Here is a 12,536-nt window from a genome sequence, read left to right as displayed (position 1 = left end):
TTGGTGTAAGGGATAATCTATCACAAACATAAGCTCACCTGAGTGGCAAGACAGATCAGAGTACTCCATGGGACTGTCTGTTTCTCCATATTAGGGCTCTTATAGTGTCTGAAGTGTTTACACTTGACAATTGATTGGTGAACTCACAACCAATTTGGGGTTTGTGCCCTGCTTCCTGACAGTCTGCCCTGTAGCTGGCACTCATGCTCTTGAGGCACTCCAGGACAGCTTGACCCATACATCCCAAACTCTAGAATAGATCTTGTTATATAAATCCAGCTATAGTGAAAACAAACCACCTAATGGTTTTTGTTTGAAATAAGGTGACTAAAGCTTGTGAAAAAAGTCAGGCAGAATTATAGACCCTTTGCACGAGCAAGTGGAGCTGCATGGCACAGAATTGGCAAACATGCTGCACCCTCTGCCCTCAGTTCTTTGGGGACTTTGGGCAGGGACTGAGCACAGTCTTTCCGAAAACACCTGGTGTAATTTCACATCATCCCCAATGTGGTTACCTTAATGTCCGGCCAGAAACATTTGAAACTTTCCACATGTATAGAAGGGATTACCACATGAAAGCATGCGTTGTTGTCCAGGCCAACTGTAAAGAACTGTTTACTCTTGTAGGAGTAGTGTGTCAGAATCTAAAATGCATGTTAAACTAAATGACTTATAGATTAACTTTTTCACCAACATCTGAATTTTGAGCCCAGAGTAGTTATCTGTTTTGGTGGTAATAAATCCTCACAGCAAAGCAGAAGATATCATAAGAGCAAACTAGTTTATGTAATGATTAGGCTACCAAAAATTGTCTTTCTTCTAAAAGAAAGATACAAAGGCACATATTTCTGCCTGAGCATACTCTTTATTATTTGCAGTAAAGTGGAAAGCTAAATCTGCACTCAGTAACATTTTAAGAGATTTGCAAATAATATTAAATAGTCAGTAGAGTCAAAAGATTGTTCCACAAAAATGCATGCACTAAAACCTTCAGCACAAATTAAATCATTCTTACATTTTGGCAATGTTAGAAAACTGGCTCAGTCATAAAATTGGTGATTCAGTAGTGTTAATTAGGGCTTTTTCCCAGCTAGTAACAAACTAGAGAGACAAGACTTTTTTTTCTGTATTAATCATCCCACAATTTCAGTAAAAGTATAATTTATGTATCAGCCACTTCAGGTTGTAATTGCATGTATTTCAAAACAAGCTTTAAATGGTTTGAAGATGCATATGTTAAAAAACAAAAACAACTTATAAAACTGAGGCAAATTCAAGGTTAGTTAATAGCAGATTCTGAAGAATGGTCCTTTTCAATTTTTCAGCAGCGAGTATTTTGGCTAAGCAAACAGGTTTGGATGAAATAAGAAACGACTGTGAACCTTAACTCACAACTTGAATTGAAACGTTGTGTGTGGTTGTAAAAAGTTTGATTAGCTTTGTCATTATTTTCTTATCTGTGCACTGATTAGATCTGGGAAGGATCAGGAGTAGGAGTGCTGAAATGTGGTTAGTATTTTGGGCCCAACAAGAAGTAGGAAATAGGAGAAATCTTGTGAGATAGCCTGATTTTGGTGATATTTTCAGCTTAGTTGTGGAAACACCCCAGAAGGTATTGTCACAGGGTGACCAGCCCCATTAGTAGGGAGCGGGGTCCAGTGCCCCTGGACTGATTACCTGCTTCCCAATAGGACTTAAAGTAAGGCCCCTGTGCATTATACAGGAGGAGATGGACGCAGGTTAGCAGTACATTCCTGCAGGGCTCTGAGTCAGTAGATACTCGCAGGGAAAGCCTGGAGAGAAGGCTAAACTCCAGGCAAGACTTGCTGTGAGAGCAGGAAGACAGACCCTCAGGGAAGAGAGAGTGTGCCCAGCTTTGGACTGGGATGAAAGAAATCAATTTTAAAGAGAGAACAGACTTCAGGGAGTGGGGGGCTGGGCCCAGCTGAAACCAGGAGGAAGACTGTATAAGTTTGAATTCTGTTTTGAAAGACTTTGTTCAGGGCTTAATTGGACAGCAGAAGGGGGAATGTTTTGAGTCTCTGGAGTGAGTGAATTTCTTAAGGGGGCTCTGAGTGGAGGGGAAACTGAGGTAGGCCTCAGCAGAGGCAAACTTGGCCAGCAAGTGGTGGGCCAGGGCAGGTGCCCCCTTTGATACTGTGAATAGTCTGGATAAAGCTTCCCAAAGTCTCTGCATTTGGGGGAGCGCATTCAAGTGTTGAGATGCATCCATTACTAGCTGAAGCAAGACTGGAGATGACTAGCTGACTCATCTCTCTTGCCTGAATAACACTACTATTGAGGAGAAGAGGTACCAGGGAAAGGATTAGGGTATATCTCTTCTCTTAGTCAATCATTCACTAAAAGAAAAGCCTTTCAGTGGCCAGCGGTGGCAGTAGCAACGTGCCAACATGTTATACTGTGTTGCATTAGCTCTTCAACTAACACTGCTGATTCAGCCAAGCTGGGGATGGTGAAGTGTGTTGATCCCAGTGGCACCAGAAGGCTCTTGACTCTTAAAGGAAGTGACACGGAAGTGTGAATTTGAACAGCAAGTGGTACTGCACTGCCTGATCCTGTGGCAACTCATCCCACAGGCTTAATTGTACCATCAGAGCTGCACAGTGGATCTCAACCTTGTTTTGGATGCCAATATTTTGCTCTCTGTGCAGAGAGCCATGTGGGCCAGCAACAGCATGAGAAGTGTAAATGCTGAGCAATATGTTAGCATTTCCTCTTACTCTGTTGTCTATGTCAGTAGTTAGGCTAGAGGCGTTCACTGCAGTTAGGGTTTTTATAATAAACTGCAGTTTTATTTTAATTTCATTTTTTCTGTTGCTGTTTTCTTTTGTTTTTGAAAGATCCTTTAGTGCTCATGAAAACGTGCCTCTTACTTATCCACAGACCAAGCGTAGCATAAACAAGAGCAGTGTCCTCCCCTGCTACTGAGCGTCAGCGCTAGCATGAAGAGGTCATCTCTGTAGCTGAGAAGGTATTTCAGGCTCTAGACATTGGCCATTCTTGGCCAACTAGTGACCATTCAAGTGCAGTAGATCTTTCTGTGAAGGCTGGCCTGACACCATCGTTGCCTTTCTCATATGACACCAGCCTACCTTCTGACAGATGGGAACAACCTCCTCACACTAATGACAGGAAAAGAAATACAGTAGGGAAATAGAGGGGAAAGGCTCCATATTTGACGCAAAGCAATTTCCTATTATAAAAAAAAGGGGAGGGTGGTTGTCAGGTTTTTGTGTGTGTGGTCATGTTAGTATTGTAGATGTGTGCTCAACTGTTAATGAATACAGGATTAAATGGATTCCATCTGAACAAAAGAGTAAACCTCAGTGGTCTTTTAGGAAAGCCTGGAGATACTAACCATTCTTTAAATTGATATATGAGATCATGTAGAAAACCATTTGTGCTCCCTAAGCGTTAAATATGTTAATGATGAAAATACCAGCTTCCACTATGTTAAACGCAGATGTGCGCTAGTAATGAAATACTACCTCTTTCAAAATCCAAATTAATTATATTTGCAAGTATAATACACTTGAATTATATACAGCTAAAAATCCAACGCTGCTGTTTGATTACAATAAGAAAATAAAACACCTGTTCATTGCATTATTACAGAAAAAGCTTTTAGCAGGGATTCCTTTAAGAGGACTGTTTTAATAACTCTCTTAGCATTAGCAGACAAAAAGGTTTTTAGCTAGTCAACAAATTTCAGAAGAAGGTGACTCTTGGTATTTTGCATGTTTGAGTCACTGAAAGTTTACTGTTTTACCAAATGATCACATACTGTGCCTTCATTTTAGAGAAGTGCTTTGTGTTAGCACTATATATACAGCAGCAATCTCCCTGAGTCGGTTACTGATCCAATCTCCCAGCGTTGCATTAAAGGGAACTGTACAGCTGGAAGTGACCTATTTAGGAAGCAACAGAAAACCTAGCTCCTGACCAGTTGTGATATTCAATAGTCAACAGTAGGGGTGTTAACCTTAACCCCAAAGGGAAGGACAAATGCAAATTTCAATAATTACACTTTTGTCTAAGTAATATTCCTTCCTTTAATTTTAAGGGTTATATAGTAGCCTTGATTATCCATTCATACTACTGTATATTAGGTGTAACTCTATATAAATCAATGAATTTATACCATAGAAAACTTGTTGGAGTGCAGAATCTGGTCTAGAATTCTTCATTTCCTTTCATAAACTATTGTATAGCATTGCTATGCAGTGTTAAACACCTGCTGTGTTTCACCACAGTTTGAGTAAAATAGTACATGGGACATCAGCATATTGGATTATAACTGGATTATGATGGGAAACCCAATTTTGAAGTCAAATACACAACCTTGCACATGGTTTAATGGAATCACTCCAGATTTAGAGCATTGTAAACTAGCATCAGAACTTGGCACCATAACTTTAACATTTGAAAAGTTTTACTGCTTCCACAGAGTTATTAAAAATATAAAAGTATGGTATGTTGATGCAAGGGCTCTTTAAAAAATAAATAAATAAATAAATAAGAACGGGCTAAATGCAGCAAGGACCAAACGTAATGCAAGCTACATTCTAGGTGTGAGCTGATCACAAAAAAAGGGGGGGGGTCTAGGGTGAAATGTCATTTGTACCAATGTGGCACTAAGTGCATAAGAAATGTAACTTGTACACAAAGGGGGCTGAAGGGCAATTCAGAGGGAGCATCCATCCCTTAGGGGATACTGTACAATCCCTTAGGATGATACCTGTTTCCTCACTTGGCCAGCTCCACCAGAAGGTGTGCAGGAGATGGGATGATCCTGTTTTACCCCACTCTGGATGGCTTGAAAATGAGGGAGCACTAAGAAGGGAGGCTTTTGATGCCTTTCCTCTCCACCGATGTGTACCCACAGCTTAGTGGCTGGGCATGATTTGGTACTCAATCTGGTCTCTGAGGGTCAAGCAGGGTGCTTTCACACTTGTGCATCATCACCAGAGAGAAAGGTTCTGCTGGCCAGTGATACCTGTGCATTGCCAGTGGCTTTGCATAAGTCTGATTGATTACAACTCAGTAATCAGTTCTGTTGATGCAGAAGATGAGATAGAATCCAGCTCACTCTCCCATAGCTGGACTAGCTGGGCAGGGCTAACAGGAGTAAAATGCAGTATTTTGGTCACAAAAGGAAGGAAATATGATTCCCAATACATATAAAGAACACTTCATAGTGAACAAGGGACATTTATGTGTTACTCTTCAGAATGGAAGAGAATTTTAGCCGTGAATTACCTGCCTTTCAAATGCTTTATTTTAAAATAACAAATGTTCTAAATGAATCAATGTGTATTTACATCTTTAACTTGGTCTGAAAGTGGCTTTTTGTCTGGTATTTTGCACATAAGTCATTATCAGTAGCAGCACTCTCACTGTATGGCTTCTTGAAACTGATAGCTCAGACAAAACTTTATCCCAAGCTGAAACTTGGCCTCAAAACCCATAGCCAGCAAGGATATTTATTTGCAAAATTACACATAAAGAGAAGAAATTGAGTTATTTACTAGATTATATTCATGCTCATAAATCTAAACTTTCATTTAAAAAAAATTGGCAACCATTTAGACCATGTAATATTGCTGAATCAACTCTGGTATTTTCAACAACAACAAAAATAAAACCAGATGAGAGATTCAGGTTTTCTGACTGGGTCCTCCAGACAGAGGTATTTTTTTCTGTATTTCTTGATTTTCTTGATTGCGTATGTAGATAAGGAATTATAATATAGACAAGACCAGCTCCCTCATACCTGTTCTTGTTTGCCAGGCATATTAGGTGAAATAGGCTCCTCTGTATAGCGGCCTAGTGCAGGTCTATGAATCACTCGAATCTTCAAAATATGGCCTAAGTAGTGCATAGGCCTCATTCTGGCCTTCTGCACAGGGATGAATTCCACAAAGAATGCAAACACTACTACTATGAGCTAAGTTATCACCTCCCAAGTAGAATCTCACAGGAAAGGACATATCAATTAAACCTCTGCAAGTTTCTGGTGGTGTGTTAAGGGAGGCTTTTGCAGCCAGATCTGAAAGTTGGTCTTCACACCACGCAGAGCCAGAGATCATGGCAAAGTCTAGTCCCAGTTCTGTCTCTCTCTAATTCTTCTGCACTTTCCCATGGCCCACCCCTCCACTTGCAGAGTGGCTCACCCAGAAGCTGTGCTACTGCTGGTCTCTGTGACTGATCCCCATCTTCTACCCTCTCTGTCAGGATAGAAGATGGGAAATAGAAATTAATTCTGCTCCTTGATGGGTAGCATTAACTTCTCCGGCTTTGCCCTGGCCAGCTCACCAGGTTGACATATGTGCATGAAATGCAGTGTGTGCTCCCCAGCTTCTTCTCCTTGCCTGGTCATGTTATGAGATATCACACACAGCCCCAGTCGCACAATGGGAATTCTGTGAACTTTTGGAGGAGCAAGTAGAGAGTGTCCCAAGGGTTAGACTGTCACAGCCCTTACTTAGATAGGCAAGAGAGTAAGGCTCCCCACTTACTCTACTACTCCTAGTGGTTCTGGGGAGCATAGCCAGGAATATTTGCCCAATGCTCCTCACTTCAAGCAAGTGGGCAGAAAAGAAGCCGGGAGTGGGAAGAATGCTGGCCCCTCCAGATTCCATAACAAGAGTTCCACTCACCTGTAGTACCATAGGTAACAGCATCCTGCAATCAAAGCCAGAGATTCTGCATTCTAGAGAGACTTTGCCCCCCGAGTTATTCTCGGTACTGTGCCACTCTCTCTTGCTCATTCATACATTTTAGATAATAAAAACACAGGGAAGTAAATACCAAGAGAGAGAAAACAGGATGAAGAAATAAAATATCCAAGTCTTTGAATCTGGTTTCTCTTAGCTCATTTAGGAACAAGCAGTAACATCTATATGGCTCTGGTTATCCTATCAGAGCACAACACCATAGGGCAAGTCTACACTACTGCACGTTGTCGGTGCAGCTGCACTGATGCAGCTGCAGCGTATCTGGTGAAGACGTGCTATGCTGATGGGAGGGCACTCTCCCATCAGCATAATTACCCCACCTTGACGAGAAGCAGAAGCTATGTCGGCAGGAGAGTGTCTTCTGCAGACATAGCGCCAGTGAGGACAGCATGAAACTTGTGTCACTCAGGGGGAGGTTCACACCCCTGAACAACATAAGTTAGATTGACATAACCAGTAGTGTAGACCTGCCCTGAATCACATCAAATTCAGAAAACGTTACTGACATTATATTGATGATAAGACTAACATTTAGTTCTGGGGCGGCATATTTGCAAACAGGTACTTATACCTGTATGAAACTTGTACCCCTGGAACATGACATGCTGTATATCTCTCTATAAACTGTGCTACTTGTACTGTAAACACTTTATCTTTTTTTACTTTGCACACAGTAACTTTTTTATTAATAAAAGTTCACCCATGATGAATGTTCCCTTCCCCTTCACGGTGTTGATTTTTAAACATAATGTTGGCTGCAATTCTTCCATCATTACTAGTCTATTTCCTTACTGTCCCATGTTAATATAGTGTACATGACTAAGACAGAAGCAGAATTCTCATTTAACTTCAACACATCGTATATAGCCAGGGGTTCAAAACTTTGGCAGGCCCTGCTAAACATCTCACAGGCTGTAGCACGCTGAAAGTGTTATTTGCTTTTTCAATAAATGTGTTTGGAAGCTGTTAATTGAAAACCTTTGTTACATGGCAGGACTGGCTGGAATTTAAATACACCTTCCTGCTGCTTTGTCCAAGAGAGGGGGAAATAGGAGCCAGACTCTGATTTGTGCTAAGCTGTCGGCAGTCAGGAGTATTCCATCCTGATTAACACTGGAGGAACTGAGATCAGAATCTGATCATATGTTTCCATAATAATATCCATTCAATAGAGATGGGAAGATAGGTTTGGAAAAAGATAGGAATACTGCCATGATCCCCACATGCTCCAACCATAAAGTGCTTTCTTAATCAAAATCAAAACAAATACTCTTTTTGAGGAATTCTGAAATGTTTGGTTTTTAATTTCTTTTTTTCTGTTCAGCACCAGAACTGGAAGTGCTGGACTAGCATGAAAATGTCTGTTCTTCTGGTATTTATGATACGAGCAGAATGGATGTGCCAGAAATCTCACATTCAAAGAGTTCAATTCTGTGGACTCAGAGGTCAGAATCAACCTAGGGTAACTCCACTGGGCTTGATGCTGCTCTCTCATTAATCTGATTTCCCTGTCTGCAATGGATTTACTCCTGTCTTCCAGTGGTGCAAATCAGAGGAGAATCAGGTCCATTAACTTGAGTGGAGCTATACCAGGGATGAAGTTGGCCCATGAGGTTCAGATAATCTGAATCCACATCAGATAAACATCTGAACTCCTGGGTGGTTTTCCAAATCAAAACCATGCTACAGCCCTCTGGCACTTTTCCATTTGCAAATTCATAGCTGAAAAGTGGACATATATTTGGGTGACACAAGATATTGAGGAATGAGAAATATTTGAAGTGCTGCATAAGCAAAACTGCAAGGAGAACTATATTGCCAGAGTTTATACAACTCGTTGCTCCGGTTGACTCATGTTGCTTTATTCGCTTCTCAGACTACATGCTAAGGACTTGATCCTTCACACTATTAAATATGACCATACATTGCCATGTATTTTATGAAGGGCTACCATGCACGTGTACTCAAGTGCAATGCTCGATTCCACAGTTACATGGCACTGCGCACCTGTGTATATATCAATCTATTCTCCCTCCTGATAAGTATGTCCTTTACTTTAGACTCAAATTTATCCCCATCCAACATAAATCAGATGTTTATCTCACTTTTATTACTATAAATTACTTACACTATGGGCTTGATCCCACCATGAATGTGGGCACGGAGCTCCCACTAGGGTCAGTTCCTGTCTCACATGTGATGTTCTGCAGGGACTACTCTTGTCCCCTCCTTTTTTAACATGTGTCAGACCTGTTGTGGGACTCTGAAGATTCCATTGTCTTCAGCATGCTGACAACATCCAGCTTTATATTGTCCTCAGGAAATGTGACTAGAGCCATCATACCGATTTCTGAGTACCCGAGAGATGAAAACAGCTGATCAAAACATAACTCAGCAAGATTGGGGTAAGAAGAGGGAAGACACTTGGAACAACCAGCCAAGACCTTGACCATGCCCCCTATGAAGGGTGTTGGTTCTCCTGTCAAATTAGCATAGATGTTTGGAGTATTTTTAGTCCTGTTCTTGCAGCTTGAGAATCAGGTAGTAATCATAACTAGGAAAGCCTTCCTCCACCTCTGGATAGAAGCCTAGCAGCCATGCTATGCTTGTTTGGCTTCTTGCAACTGGTTACTATCATTCCCTACAGCTAGGGATGGATTACTGCAACAGTTAATCCTATTGCATCTTGTAGAACACACAGCAGCCCACTTCTTATATTGAACAAGCTGGAAAGAGGACATCATAAGCGTTTTACATCCAACGCTGACTTTCTATCCACTAACAGGCCCAATTCAGACTGTGTTGTGGTCTGATCATCTTTGCAGCTTGGTGGAAAATCTTCCCTTTTGCAGCAGTAAATCCGAAATAACCAGAGATATACTCAAATGGGGGGTAATTTACCCCATTGCACAGGGCCTGTGTAATAATAGAGCCACAGGAGAGACAGGGAAAGGGGAAGGAAGGAAGGAAGGAATGCGAAGCAACAACTGACCCCAAGTCAGAGAGGAGCCTGCTTTTGATTATATTTTTATATAAATCTTAATTTTCTGTATCTTGGCACCTAAATATCAAAAGGGATTAGTGCACTATAATTACTAGAGAGAGAGGGTCAATGAGAGATCCATCCATGGGACCTCATAAGAGCAGGTAATTGGTAAATACCAAATTATAAAACTAGGATGATTTTTTTACAGTTAATGATGGGTAGGGACATGATTTCCCCCTCCCCGCATTTTCAGCTGCTTGCACTATTACATCTTTGTATCCCACAGTCTGCATCTTATAGGTGAATAGAGGGAACAGAAAGCACCCACAAGCCACCTGCTGGGCATTCTCTGAGCATGGGTGGGATACACCTGTGGCTCTAGCAGGCATAGATCTGGCAGACCAGGCTGGCTCCTCTGCTTCTCTCCACAAAGTCCCCAGTGCTAAAGATATGTTGGAGTGAGCGCGAAGGGCAAAGCATGCTGGGGCATATCAGGAGCAGGGAGGCGTGGTGAGAGGGAGTAGCCAGAGTGCATTCTGCTCCAGCAAACCTCAGCTGGTGTCACTTAGGGTATGTCTACCCTGCAATGTAAGGCTGGGCTCAGACTCAGGCTCAAGCCGAATCCCCTTCCATCCACACACAAATCGTGCTAACTCAGGGCTCAGACCCAGAGTCCCAGGACCCTGAGGGGCTGCAGGGGCTGAGCCCAGGTCAAGCCTTGACCCAGGGTTTGAGCCCTATTGAAGGGGGCTTCTGTGGTCTGAAGCAGCCCTCTCACAAGATATTGAAGTTCACTTTGTAAAAGTATCATTTTATGTCCTTGACAGTCCACAAGGATTTTTTCTGTGCTCCTACACTGAGCTATTTGAGACAATAACCCTCTGTGTCTTGTCCTGTTCCAGGCCCCATGACCGTTTCTGGCTGGAGCACCACCACAGCTCGTCCGCACTGCAGCAGAAGCCTGGGCCGATGTACCTTTCCAGACCATTCCAAGAGGAAGCGTTTCTGTGGTGAATTTATGGTTGAAGTCCTGGACAAGGCCAACAAGCAGGCCCAGTACTGACGACAGAGAGACTTGCAGCTAGAGGAACGGCTGAGGCTGGCTGCACAGCTTGAGGACAGTTCCTGGAACAGGAACGGTAGCTAAGGGCGGAGGACAGCGCTCAGAAGAGAGAGATTGTCTGAGTGGCTCACATCACTAGTGACTCGCAAGAGTAGCATCCCCTGCTGCATCACCTACACCATGGCCTGAGTCCCCTGCGTGTTAGTCTGTGCTGCAGTCCAAAAGCAGCTTGGAAGATGCCATGGCTGGGTGACCCATGCAACTGGGCCCCATGAGCAGCTGGGCAGGGCAACCTTACCCTATGCAACCCTCCATATAGACCCTCTCCCCTCTGGATGCCTCCACCTGCCTCCTACAGTGTCGTGCACAACAAATGGGGAAAGAAGGCAAAGGAGAACAGGTGGCCAGGGGCCACCCCCCGCCCAATGGTAGGGGGGCTTCTATTTTGTACATGGCTTCACTGTTTTAATTTGTTCATGCATTTTTTTCCCCCTGTAAGGTTCTGTTGTTCCTGGTGATTTGGTGGGGCAATAGCAGCTGGCCTGCCTGGGAATGGGTGAATGTTGCACTTTTCTAATACACATTTAGAAATAAACTTTCTTGATGAAATAAAAAAACACTTTATTTCTACAAGTGCTTCACATCGTGATGTATATTCAAAATAATAAAGGTAAACACATGATTGGGGCAATTAGGAATTAACATGCAAAGACTATCCCTCAATCTATAGCAATCCGTACTTCAATCACTTCCTTCCATCAGTTCATACTGTGAATAACCCTCACCCTCCATTTCATAGCTGGTCAATGTCATTCATAAGTACATTGCATGGCACTAGCATTCCACACCCCACCCCACAACCAATGAGACCCATACCCCCCCCCCCACAAGCACATTCACTGGGCCATGTAAGCCCATAATGTGGGAGCACACAGCATCCCTGGCTTCTGATGCCTGGGTGCATCCAGCTCTAGCTGTGGTAGATGCCTTTTCTGGCTGCGTGTACTGATTCAGCGGCCCCTCACTGTCATAAATCCATTCAGGGGGACAGGCTCACCTCTGGCTTCACAAAGATTGTGAAAAGCACTGCAAGCCAGGGTCAGCTGACTCGCGTCCCACCAACCCTGGGCTTACAGGGTTGTGTGTAGACATACCCTTAGGGACTATAGCCTGCTGGCACAAGTTAGAGTAGCATCTGTGACGCTTGTAAACCAAGTGCAAGCTCTGGCCAAGGCTGCTGGCATTAGCTAAGAACTGACAAATTCATAGCTGGAAACCAAACCAGTTCACCGGTATGTTAGTTGTGTTCAAAATAGGTATTAGTCTTATTATAATGTGTTTAGTGCTTAGACTCTATGAAATACTTGTAAATTGCTGCATGCATTAATCCCACTTGTAATGTCTGTATTCCATGCCGTAAGGAAATATGTACGTTTTGCTTTATAACTTTGAAAATGTTTGCTCTGAACTTGTGAACCCAGGCATGACAATCATGTTCCCGCCCCCGCCCCCTGCCCCCGCCCCCCTCCAGGAGGACTAACAAAAATTAAGTGAGCCATCATAAGATGCAATCTTTGTTAATTGCTCCATCCACTCATGGAGAAGGATGTGCAGAAGGCCTCATCCCATCGGTTTGAATGCTGCAGGAGGGAAATAAAAATAGTTGACATTAAGATTTCTTATCTCTTCACTGTTTGAACTCTCACAGGGCCAGAGACTCTAAACTGAA

General features: G+C 42.8%; 1 long non-coding RNA gene across 1 annotated transcript in view; it reads left to right on the top strand.

Moving 5' to 3' along the window:
- LOC141984176 (uncharacterized) overlaps nt 1-11,182 on the top strand; it is a 112,386-nt gene extending 101,204 nt beyond the window's left edge. The window contains exon 6 of the long non-coding RNA XR_012638674.1: nt 10,647-11,182. This is a non-coding gene — a long non-coding RNA (uncharacterized LOC141984176). The remainder of the gene's footprint in view (nt 1-10,646) is intronic.
- Nucleotides 11,183-12,536: the final 1,354 nt, after the last annotated feature.

Source organism: Natator depressus, chromosome 3, assembly GCF_965152275.1.
Source record: "Natator depressus isolate rNatDep1 chromosome 3, rNatDep2.hap1, whole genome shotgun sequence".
Lineage (NCBI taxonomy): Eukaryota > Metazoa > Chordata > Testudines > Cheloniidae > Natator > Natator depressus.
The sequence above is the reverse complement of the archived record's forward strand: the minus strand, read 5'-3'. Positions and strand labels throughout refer to the sequence as shown.